Source organism: Euphorbia lathyris, chromosome 7, assembly GCF_963576675.1.
Source record: "Euphorbia lathyris chromosome 7, ddEupLath1.1, whole genome shotgun sequence".
Classification (NCBI taxonomy): domain Eukaryota; kingdom Viridiplantae; phylum Streptophyta; class Magnoliopsida; order Malpighiales; family Euphorbiaceae; genus Euphorbia; species Euphorbia lathyris.
The window spans coordinates 51,071,809-51,085,521 of record NC_088916.1 but is presented as its reverse complement, the minus strand read 5'-3'; positions in this window follow the sequence as shown (position 1 = coordinate 51,085,521).

Here is a 13,713-nt window from a genome sequence, read left to right as displayed (position 1 = left end):
AAGTTAAAAATTAATTTTGTTTGAGAGTTTATAGAATATAAATAAGAGTTAATAACTTCGTTTGGAAGTTCAAATATACAAGGGAATCAGGTTAAATTTACTATGCAGAGATAAACTTTGCGTTACTTCCATTAACCTTCAATTTGGAGGTTAAAGGAAGTAAACATTTCACTTCCATTAATCTTTATTCACTTTCCAAAAAAAATTCTCAAATAATGTTAATGTGATATTTAACCTTTCATTACTTTCATTTACCTCTGTTAACTCCCTCCCAAAATATGGGTTGGGTTGGATGGGTTATAATAGAGTTTTTATCCAACCAGTATACAGTAAAACCTCGATAAATAAATATTCGATAAATTAATAACCTCGATTTCTTTTATCCTGACTTGGACCAATGACATAAAATTAGGGTAAATTACATTTATGGTCACTGAATTTTATCTATTTTAATATTGTTACTACTGAACTTCAATTTTTAACGGTATGATCATTGAACTTTACACTTTTTAACACCGGTGGCCACTAAACCTTAACTAACTCCTTAAAATGACCGTTAACGACCTCAAACTGAAAATATTCAAGAATTAAAGTTATTCAGAATGATATTTACCATGAAATCACGTTTTTATTTTCCAAAATCACCTTTTTGGAGCTTTTTCTCTCCAAAACTTCACTTTCTCCTAACCAAACAACACCTGAATGACCTCAAAATGAAAATTTTCAAGAATTAAAGTTTCTTAGATATCATTAATTCTTCGAATTTTTTATTTTGAGACCGTCAACAGTCGTTTTGAGGCGTTGAGTGGCCACCGGTGTTAAAAAGTGTAAAGTTTAGTAGTCATATTGTTAAGAATTGAAGTTCAGTGACCACAATGTTAAAATGAGTAAAGTTTAGTGGCCATGAGTGTAATTTACCCGATAAAATAATAACCTCGCTAAATGCATAAGATAATAAGTTAAAAAAAATCAATGAGGTCTACTGAAAATATAAAATAATAATTCATTCAATGTATATGAAAATTACATATATAATTCATAAAATAAAGCACTTTCTAAACAACTTTTATTTCAAATTTTATGTTTTCCTAAAATATTTATCTATAGTCAATTGGTTCTTTTTTCATGCGAACTGAATTCAATTCAATCTTTAACTTTTTGGATGGTGTAAACTATGTTTGGCATATTCTTCTTATTTTAAAGTGTCTTCAGCAAGAAAAACTTCTTTTGGAAAAACATGTGGTACATCGTTACTATCATCTCGATCTTGATTGTCATCACCTTCCATACCCATTACTCCTTGAATAATTTCTTCGTCCGTAGACAATTCCATTAAAACTTCATGTTCACTAGAATAATTCAGAACCTGCTCTACGTTCATGAAATTTCTATAATGTAGATTAGAAATAATTTCCTCTAATCCTTGAATGCCTTCAACATCACCAGTTTCTTCTTCTAGAATCATACCTTCCTCGAATCGAATTTTGCAACGTCGAAAACAAATTAGTTACCGAAAATAAATTAATGGTTTAATTTAAGAAATATAATATACAAAATAAAAATTATGCTATAAATTAATATTTATTAATTTATTGATAAATTAATGAAATATTCATTCGTCGATAAACTAATAACCTCGTATAAGATACTAATTTTTCAAGTCCCAATGATATTCATTTATAGATGTTTTACTGTATATATATTAGCTAATAGCTTATATGGGTTAGAATAATAATTTCTTTTAGATGACCCGGATTACATGAATTGGATGCATTATTGCAGGTTGAAACGTATTTTGTTTCCTTTTACTATTGTTCTTCTTTTTTTCACTTTATATATATATATATATATATATGAGTTGTTCTCAATGGTGAGCACTAAATTATCTCCATATATGGTGACTGTTTAATAGCCATTGGATCAAGATCTAGTAGTCCATAATTTAAGTTGACATTTAATATTAAAAAGGTTTTTACCTGCTGACATGTAGGTTGTAATTTGGAACCTTGTGCCTCTTAAAACACGATTTCTCTTTCATCAATTAATATCATCTTCTCTTTCTCTTTCCAAATTAATGCATAACGTTTAATTGTGTAAAGAAGGAACACGACTTCTCCCTTATGGTAGCCATTGACAAGGGTAAATCAACCTCAGGCAGACTTTTTTCGACTGGAATCAATCTCAGACAGGCTCAAAGTGATCGGAATTAATCTCAGGCAGTCTCTATTCGACCAAAATTAATCTTAGTATTAGATTAATCGTTTACCACTCTATTTTAATCCTCATTGATAAATAAATGGATTGAAAATGTAATGTAAAAATATTGTTTCGATGTCATATTAAAGAAACATTATGGTTCTTTTATGGTTCAAGTGTTAGATTTTGATCAAAGAAGCATATTTTAATGTTAGAATATACATAAGAGGTTGTCTTATTATCAATCAAATATGAAGCATAACCAAAATTCCAATCATCTGTGTCATTTTGATATGAGTAAATATTTGTGATAAGTAAACAATATAAAACACAAACATGATGTATTCTAATTTGGTATTACATTCAAGCTTATAGAATATATTCTCCAATTCAAAACCTAGCTTAAAGAAGATGTCGTCTTATGTGTTACTTACTACATATGATTCTCCAATTCAAAAACTAGCTTAAAGAAGATGTCTTCTTATGTGTTACTTACTACATATGATTTATTCTCCACATTCATTATATTAAAATAGAATTTGCAGAAGAGGTCGTCTTAATCTATGGAAGAATTCATACATACAAACTGTTATAAACTTGTGTTTAACACATCTTGTCGAAATTGAAACAACTAAATGATAATTAAACAAACATAAATTTGCAACACAGATTGATTGCCAAAACAATTGTTTTCACACAGTTTGTCAAAATATCTATTTACAGTTTGTCTAAGTATTTTTTACACAAAATGTACCAACAGTTCACAAAATGTACTTAAAAATGTACAAACAGTACACCAAAAGACTTGGTTATACAATCATCTTCCATATCTCATAGCATAATCTATAGCTTGCTGGAGTTTAGCCATTCGCCAATCATCCTTTAGAATGGGATCTTGACCGAATCGTTTCCTCTGGATGAATTTTGCAACGTTATGTGCACTTGATAGTCTTTCCAAATAGTTTACAAAACCTCCATTTAGGTCTACAAATTGAATTATTTTAGTTAGATGAACATTTTGGTAAATAAAGTACATAGATATTGACACAAAGCTTTACCTAGATAATTGTCCCATTTGTTGCTTGAATCAAATGTTGTGGGGAAGATGAAATTGTTTGCCTACAGAATCCAACAAAATAAATTATAATGCATCATAATACTATAATAAAGATGGTACACTTACAGAATTCAGCAGTGACTTGTACGGTGTATCATCTATTAACACAGTATTTGAAGCATTGAATTGTGGATAGGTATCCCAAACTTGCTTCAAATCTTTAAACATTATAAATTTTTGATCATAGGCGCCAAATCTGACTTTTGTTACAACACAATGCTCTTGACCCTGAAAATCAAACAGTGTAGTAAACATTAATATAACAAAACTGAATAATTGATTATGGAACGAAAAAGAATCCTAAGAGTTGGAAACAATTGTCTAACCCAAACAAACAACATTTCAACTTCATCAGCTAATTATCTTCTAATATTCGGAAGAATCCTGTCAATGTTTTTCCTGGAAAACAAATAAGAAGACACTAAAATTATCAAAAATTCAATGAACTTAAGAGAATGTAAAAAGAGAATCATGTGTGAAGAATTCAATGAACTTAAGAAGAATGTGAAAAGTACCTCATCTTTGATGACCAAATCGCAACAGTAAAATTATCAAAATAGAATTTCATAAATGGAATGATATGTGGGCGACAGAGACGGGTTCGCGAGCATATAAGTACCCTATTCAAGTCCAAAATCAGAAGATTCTTCATTGGACAAGAGGATGTCGGTAGTTCAGCTCCAACGTAAACTACCATCGTCCCAACATTGCTGTCATCATCAATTTCTTCCTCCATTGTTTTCTCCTTTTCTGGCTGCTCCACCTTTCGAAACACAATTTCATACTCATCCCCCTCTTCTTCGTCAGACTCTTTGGGTCTTGGCTCATCAGCCTCAACCTCAACCTCTGCACCCTCCATCTTAACACCATCCATCCCAACATCTTCATCATCAAAATCAAAACCATCCATCCCAACATCTACACTTTCTATTTCATCATCCACAGGCCCATCACCTTCTAGCTCAACCTCAACATCCTCTTCGTCATTCCCCAAGTTCCTTAAATATGTTTTTTTTAAATAATATCATCTTCAGCTTTGACAAATTTTGAAAGGATCCAACCTCTATTACTCGTCATAGTTTCCATACTTAACAAGTATGGAGCATCCATGACATTTGTATTGACTGGCCGGTTATCCCTCCTAGTCACAGGAACATTGAAATGTTTAAACACTACCGTCAAAAGATTACCATAAGGTAGATGGATTTTTCTTTGATGCTCTTTCTTAACCGCTCTAAACCTATTTAAGATGTGATAGATAATCAGTTGGGCAAAATTCTTCCGTTTCCCCTTTAACAGATGCCATAAAATAATCCTCTCAGCTAATGAGCATTTTTCCCTGCTACCATACTTAGGTAGCAGTGTCTTTATAATCACCTGATGGAAAAATCGGGCATGAGCCGTCATGTTTGTTGTGGCAAAGGGTAAACCAAACTCCTGTAGGACTTCATTTGTGAAATGTGTATCATTATACCCCTCCCATTCTATTTTTTTATCAGTAGAGTTTTTAATGCAAACCCCATCCTCATCAGAAGACATCTCAAAAAGTTGATCTAACAAAGCACTGTCTACCTTGATCTTAACATTTTTTACAGTAGAAGATATCTCTGTGCCCCTAGCATTCCTATGAAGGTTTCTGTAAAATTCCTTCACTAATTCATCATATGTGTTGACTTTAAGAGTCAACATTTTTCTGAATTTTAAATCCTCAATGTAAGGAGACACATCAAAATCGATTTTTTTTAGGGATTCGATATCAATGGGCATACCTTTGAGCATAGGCATACTATATAGCTTCGCCACTCTATCCCTGGTACTAGAGGTTTCGGCATTGCAAGTGTTACGCCTTTTTACAGCTTTGTTCTTCTTCTTAGGTTGCAATGTCTGCTTCCCCTTGCTTCGTGAATAAGTTGTACTCGACTGTCTTGTTATAGCCATTGGAGCTTGAAATTTGAAGCTTTCGAAAGTAAGGATGAAAAAAATCTATAGAGTGGAAAGGAACAATCGACGCGAATCGCCGGTAAAAGTTAGGTTTCAATCGTGGAAGAGGGGAAATTTCTCCTGAAATTCAATCAGAAAGTATGGCGATTGATTTGCAAAGACGATGATTTCAATTTAGCTTTGGGAACACGTGTTATAATTTCATTCGAATAGCGTATCACTAAATTGGTCTAGATAAATGGTTAGTGCGCTGCTTTAAATGAGCCAACCCGTGTTTAACTGGTTAGCAACTATCCTAAAAGTCATTTGGTCCTGTGTCCTAACAAATCTGTAGAGTGGAAAGGAACAATCGACACGAATCCCCGATAAAAGTTAGGTTTCAGTCATGGAAGAGGGGAAATTTCTCCTACAATTCAATCGGAAAGTATGGCGATTGATTTGCAAAGAAGATAATTTCAATTTAGCTTTGGAAACATGTGTTATAATTTCATTCGAATAGTGTATCACTAAATTGGTCTAGATAAATGGTCAGTGTGCTGCTCTAAACGAGCCAACCTGTGTTCGACCCCAACACTGCTCTCTTTTTCATAATAGTCTTACATTTTTTACAAATTATTTTACAAACACGATAATACACATTAATTATGTTCTTAGATCAACTAGTTAGCAACTATCCTAAAAGTCATTTGGTCTTGTGTCCTAAAAAATCTGTAGAGTGGAAAGGAACAATCGACGTGAATCACTGGTAAAAGTTAGGTTTCAGTCGTGGAAGAGGGGAAATTTCTCCTGAAATTCAATCGGAAAGTATGGCGATTGATTTGCAAAGAAGATGATTCCAATTTAGCTTTGGGAGCACGTGTTATAATTTCATTCGAATAGCGTATCACTAAATTGGTTTAGATAAATGGTCACTGCGCTGCTCTAAATGAGCCAACTTGTGTTCGACCCCAACACTGCTCTCTTTTTCGTAATAGTCTTACATTTTTTACTAATTATTTTACAAACACGATAATACATATTAATTATCAATTACATCAGTAATTGTTCTTAGACCAACTGGTTAGCAACTATCCTAAAAGTCATTTGGTTATGCATTTTTTTATGCATTCAAATTACATATTATTTCGGGATTAGCATTTGATATTAAAAATTAATAATTCAAATAAAATTGAGACAAAAAATGGTTAATTATCTTGTTATAATTAGCATTTGCTAATTTAATATGTTAATCGTACGCCAATTAGAAGACGTCTTCTTATGTTTATATTTCTCACTTTATAAATTGTTATTATAATTATCACGTTACGATACGTCGGGTGGCGTTATGTTACATTAAGGTAACATGAGCTCAACGAAAAAATATTATTAAATAAATGATTGATTAAATAAATATAGAACATAATCGTTCAAATAACGAGTTGAGAAACCCTATGGACTTATATATTGAAATTATATTTATTACGTAACCGAAATATATACTTAATTTTTTTTTAAATGCACCAAGCATATTCATTTATTTTTTTTTCGATTTCAATTTATTTTGAATGCATTCATTTAGAATGCATCCAAATTAGGTACTACTTGTAAATTATCACTTTTAATCGTTCAAATTGAGTATTTACATACAAATTATTTTTTTAATTAATTAAACATCTTATTTATATGTAATTTATTTTAATGCATTAATTTATAATTCATTCAACTCAGATATTACTTGCAAATTATAATTTAATATTAAATGTATTTATTTTTTATGAATTAATCTTCGGTATTACATGGACATTATTATTTTTTTGTAAATAAACTTAAAAAATTATAAATGTTTGAGAACAGGAATGGTTAAATTTTTTTATAAAAATTAGCAATTGTTTTCATTTCAATACAAATTGAAATATCTGTAACTTATGTATTACTTGAAAATTAAGTTATCATCCAATAATGAAACTAAAAAATAAATATTGAAAAACACTGTTCCATATATATTATTTAAATTGAATGTCTTACACTAAGTAAAGACAAACAATGCTTCAAAAAAAAGAAAAGACAAACATTGGTTCAAAAAGAAAAGAAAAGACAAACATAACTTGGAATATGAAACTTATTAAAGCATTTTCCACGATCAAATGCTTTTGTGGATCTTCATCTCCTTCTTGTCTTTCTCTTTCTTCAACTTCTCATCATTACGTTCCATCTCCTCAGATTCCGACTCCAAACAAACACACATTGATTCATGCAAAATAGTAAAGGATGAGGCAATAGGCTTGATGCATTTTAAGAAATCACCTGCTTGTTGACGCGTACATTTCTTGACACGCCTTTGAACAACATCTTCAATTTCATTTATTGGAAATGGAGTAGCACCCAATAGATTAACACCATCATCAGTCTTCCCAAGCATAAGCTTCCTGGACGTATTCCCTTCCTTCACCTCTAACTTTTACTGAGCCTTTCTTTTCTTTACTGATGAAGGCCCCACTGATTCTTTTTTAGACTTTTCTACTTTGATTTTTCTGAGTGGAGAAATAACTTCATTAGGACCATCCTCAAGTAGGTAGGGAGAGAAATTATCTTCATCTTTGGAAGGCTCTTTGGAAGGATCTACTGAATCGGAAAGTAATACGACATCCATATTTGAAGAGCGAGTAGAACACTTCAAGAGCATTTCTTACTCCTATTTATATAGAAAAATTCGGAATTAATTTATTTAATCTGTAAAGTCTCTTAATAATTATACTTAAATACAGAGACGTCTTTTCATTCAATGTATTAATATTTTAATTGCCATTATATTGGTATGATAAATGTAACTGAATATAAATCGTATTGGATTCAATGTATTTGTGAAAGCCATGCAGTTTTCAATTACATGTAGTGTGCAGTTGAAAAGGTGTGTTAATCTATATAAATAGTCTCTTACCATACATACCATTTCACATACTACTATCAAAGTGTTATAATCATTCATAAATATGTCTGGAGAACTCTTGGAAACGTGACAGGTGAGTCCTCAGGAAAAAGAGAAAGACATGCCAAGATAGCGAAGGTAATGATGCTCCTCCACTGGGAGTTCAATTTGAAAGTGTGCTCAATGGAATACAAGTTGTATTCAAACGTGGAGACAAGGATGAAATCCTAAAATTCATGAAAAGTGTTTCAGATGCCTTACGATTTCTCTCTGATTCAATGGTTGGATATTTTGAGTAAAAAATGGATGAGAATGAGGAATTGGAGAAGAATCTCAAAACTACAAATGCCTTAATTGTTGATGCATGGCAGGAACATGTGGATTTAACCATTGATAAAATGTGATGTTTTTGTTTTTTGCTTTATTTTGTTGTTTTAATTATGTTAACACAGTACTTTTTTAATTTTCAATAATACTATGGTTTTCTCCAATTTATCTATCATCACAATCTCATTATTAGTGAAATATTATGTTTTTTGATATTTAGCAATTTTAAATTATTCATGTCAAAATTAAGGATTATAGTATGTCAAAAAAATAATAATTTAACATACTATAATCCTTAATTTTGACATGAATAATTTAAAATTGCTAAATATCAAAAAAACATAATATTTCACTAATAATGAGTTGTGATCATAGATAAATTGGAGAAAACCATAGTATTATTGAAAATTAAAAAAGTACTGTGTTAACATAATTAAAACAACAAAATAAAGCAAAAAATAAAAACATCACATTTTATCAATGGTTAAATCCACATGTTCCTGCCATGCATCAGCAATTAAGGCATTTGTAGTTTTGAAATTCTTCTCTAATTCCTCCTTCTCATCCATTTTTTACTCAATCCAACCATTGAATCAGAGAGAAATCGTAAGGCATCTGAAACACTTTTCATGAATTTTAGGATTTCATCCTTGTCTCCACGTTTGAATACAACTTGTATTCCATTGAGCACACTTTCAAATTGAACTCCCAGTGGAGGAGCATCATTACCTTCGCTATCTTTGCATGTCTTTCTCTTTTTCCTGAGGACTCACGTGCCATGTTTCCAAGAGTCTCTCCAGACATATTTATGAATGATTATAACACTTTGATAGTAGTATGTGAAATGGTATGCTTGGTAAGAGACTATTTATATAGGTTAACACACATTTTCAACTGCACACTACATGTAATTGAAAACTGCTTGGCTTTCACAAATACATTGAATCCAATAGGATTTGTATTCAGTTACATTTATCATACCAACATAATGGCAATTAAAATATTAATACATTGAATACAAAATAGATACATTGAATGAAAAGACGTCTCTGTATTTAAGTGCGATTATCAAGAGACTTTACAGATTAAATAAATTAATTCCGAATTTTTCTATATAAATAGGAGTAAGAAATGCTCTCAAAGTGTTCTGCTCGCTCTTCAAATATGGATGTCGTATTACTTTCTGATTCAGTAGATCCTTCCAAAGATGAAGACAATTTCTCTCCCTACCTATTTGAGGATGATCCTAATGAAGTTATTTCTCCACTCAGAAAAATCAAAGTAGAAAAGTCTAAAAAGAATCAGTGGGGCCTTCATCAGTAAAGAAAAGAAAGGCTCAGCAAAAGTTGGAGGTGAAGGAAGGGAATACATCCAGGAAGCTTATGCTTGGGAAGACTGATGATGGTGTTAATCTATTAGGTGCTACTCCATTTCCAATAAATGAAATTGAAGATGTTGTTCAAAGGCATGTCAAGAAATGTATGCTTCAAGAAGCAGGTGATTTCTGAAGATGCATCAAGCCTATTGCCTCATCCTTTACTATTTTGCATGAATCAATGTGTGTTTGTTTGGAGTCGGACTCTGAGGAGATGGAACGTAATGATGAGAAGCTGAAGAAAGAGAAAGACAAGAAGGAGATGAAGATCCACAAAAACATTTGATTGTGGAAAATGCTTTAATAAGTTTCATATTCAAAGTTATGTCTATCTTTTTTTTTCTGAACCAATGTTTGTCTTTTCTTTTTTCTGAACCATTGTTTGTCTTTTCTTAGTGTAAGACATTCAATTTAAATAATATATATGGAACAATGCTTTTCAATATTTAAATTTTAGTTTCATTATTGGATGATAACTTAATTTTCAAGTAATACCTAAGTTACAGATATTTCAATTCGTATTGAAATGAAAACAATTGCTAATTTTTACAAAAAAAATTAATCACTCCTGTTCTCAAACATTTATAATTTTTTAAGTTTATTTTAAAAAAAATAATGTCCATGTAATACCGAAGATTAATGCATAAAAAATAAATACATTTAATATCAAATTATAATTTGCAAGTAACACCTGAGTTGAATGAATTATAAATTAATGCATTAAAATAAATTACATATAAATAATATGTTTAATTAATTAAAAAATAATTTGTATGTAAATACCCAATTTGAACGATTAAAAGTGATAATTTGCAAGTAGTACCTAATTTGGATGAATTCTAAATGAATGCATTCAAAATAAATTGAAATCGAAAAAAAAAATGAATATTCTTGGTGCATTTAAAAAAAAATTAGTATATATTTCGATTACGTAATAAATATAATTTCAATATATAAGTCCATACGGTTTCTCAACTCGTTATTTGAACGATTATGTTCTATATTTATTTAGTCAATCATTTATTTAATAATATTTTTTCGTTGAGCTCATGTTACCTTAATGTAACATAACGTCACCCGACGTATCATAATGTAATAATTATAATAACAATTTATAAAGTGAGAAATATAAACATAAGAAGACGTTTTCTAATTGGCGTATGATTAACATATTAAATTAGCAAATGCTAATTATAACAAGATAATTAACCATTTTTTGTCTCAATTTTATATTTTTTCAATTTTATTTGAATTGTTATTTTTTAATATCAAATGCTAATCCTGAAATAATATGTAATTTGAATGCATTAAAGATAAAGTTATGTTCTATTAAAAAAATCTACGAAACTTCAATTATGCCTAATGTGTTTTCTAATACAATTAGAAAAAAAAAACCGTTGTTAGAATGTTAATAACTAACAAAATTAATCACAAAATTTTGTTAAAGTGTCTAAAATGTTTAATGTGTAACCGATATAAATATAAATAATCAACCATAAATGTACAAAACTGTTTTAACTTTTCTTAAAAAAAATTCAACTCTTTTTTTCTCCGTTTTTACAATTTTAAATTTAAAAATATAAAAAAAATAGCAAATTATGAATAAAAACATTTTTAAAAAATCAAAATGGATAAATAAAAAATAAAGTGAGTATATATCAATTTGGATGGGTTGAATGGAACTATTGGTTAATTTTAATCTTTTATATAATTTCTCACATGGCGTTTAAATGGCTTATGAAGGAAAATAGACAAACAGAGGCGTTGCGGAAATATAATTTTTTTACCTATTTTATCTATTTCCCTTTTTCCAAGATTCGTTAATCGTTATTTCATATAAAGAGGGATAGAACGAAATACCTTTATTGACGATCTATCTACAGTTGCAAACGAAGTGCCCACAACTCTTAGTCTCGGGTTCCATGAACACAAACAATCAAATGATTAGAATCTCAACCAAAAGGACAGCAATCAATAAAGATTGCATCTAATAAATCAACACAAGATCAAAGAGAAAAAGGAAGAGATAGAATTAATCGGATGGAAGCAAGCGGGGCAATTTCTTCCTTTACGGTAGGGGGTCGAAATTCTCTCTCTCCGGTGGATTAGAGTTGGCCGAAATTCTCCTATAAGGGGAGATATAAATAGCCTCTTGTATCTAAACCCTAGTTAGATAGAATTAGGTTACTTCTTTAGAGTTTTATTCTAAATAAATACACCATAAATATTATCTACAGTTATATCTAAATATAAAGATAACATTAAGTTGTTTGATAGAATAATATTTAGAAGCAATTTAACCACTTTAAACCTTCTAACTTAATTATCTCATAATTAATTTAACCACAATTATAATCTAACAATAATTGTCTAAAATAAATTAATTTTCACATGTATTTAATACATGTATTTCACCTACCTCATTATTTGGGCCTTAATGGATTATATTGGGCTTCCATCTATTAATTACTATCAATTTCTCTTTTTGGTTCTAAGTCTTATGTGTGACCCATTAGGTTCTTATTGCTACTAGCCGTATACAACCATTAAATTAATTTCCCAAAATTACATTTAATTTTTGTATAACGGAATGATTGCATGGACTGTGAATAGTAGAATCGTAAAAATTCCCCTAGAACTATAAGAAGACAGGTTGATTCCGTCGTTGACCTTTCCGTATTAGTTACAGTATAATTCGATCCTTTATCAACTACATCATTGGACTGAATCTTATGGTTATGGATTATGTCAAGTCACATATAGCGAGACGCTCGTTTTACTTGTACAGGCCGAGTTAACTCCGAATAAATAGGTTAAGTGAAATCTCTATTTCAATTCTTAAGCGATCACCTTGCAAGAATGTAGAGTCAAGTCTTCCACAAGCGATCCTTGGACATATCTCCCATTTATCAGGAGTGACAAATGCTCAATCCAATGTTAACTATTCTGCAATTACTTTCTATGATACCCAATGCCTGCCCGTATACACCCTAGAGTCATCTCTGTTATGGATAGTGTTTGAACAGAGTCAAAGTATCATCTATATCTATATATAATATAAAACAGTAACGATGGAGCTGAGGTGTCACTTCCTCCTTTTTTACTGATAAAAAAAATAATATAATATATAATATTTTAATTTTAGTTATATTATTATATTTATCTATAAAAAGATTATTTTATCCGTACTATATCTAAGAGTTCTACAAAATTTAAATTAATCCATAAAATCTCTCTAATTCTCTGCATATCTATATCTAAAAGTTCTACAGAATCTAAATTAATCCCTAAAATCTCTCTAATTCTCTGCATATCTATCTATATATAATATAAAACAGTAACGATGGAGCTGAGGTGTCACTTCCTCCTTTTTTACTGATAAAAAACATAATATAATATATAATATTTTAATTTTAATTACATTATTATATTTATCTATAAAAAGATTATTTTATCCGTACTATATCTAAGAGTTCTACATAATTTAAATTAATCCATAAAATCTCTCTAATTCTCTGCATATCTATATCTAAAAGTTCTACAGAATCTAAATTAATCCCTAAAATCTCTCTAATTCTCTGCATATCTATATATAATATAAAACAGTAACGATGGAACTGAGGTTGTCACTTCCTCCTTTGTTACTGATAAAAAACCTAATAAAATATATAATATTTTAATTTTAATTATATTATTATATTTATCTATAAAAAGATTATTTTATCTGTACTATATCTAAGAGTTCTACAGAATTTAAATTAATCCCTAAAATCTCTCTAATTCTCTACATATTTATATCTAAAAGTTCTACAGAATTTAAATTAATCCCTAAAATCTCTCTAATTCTCTGCA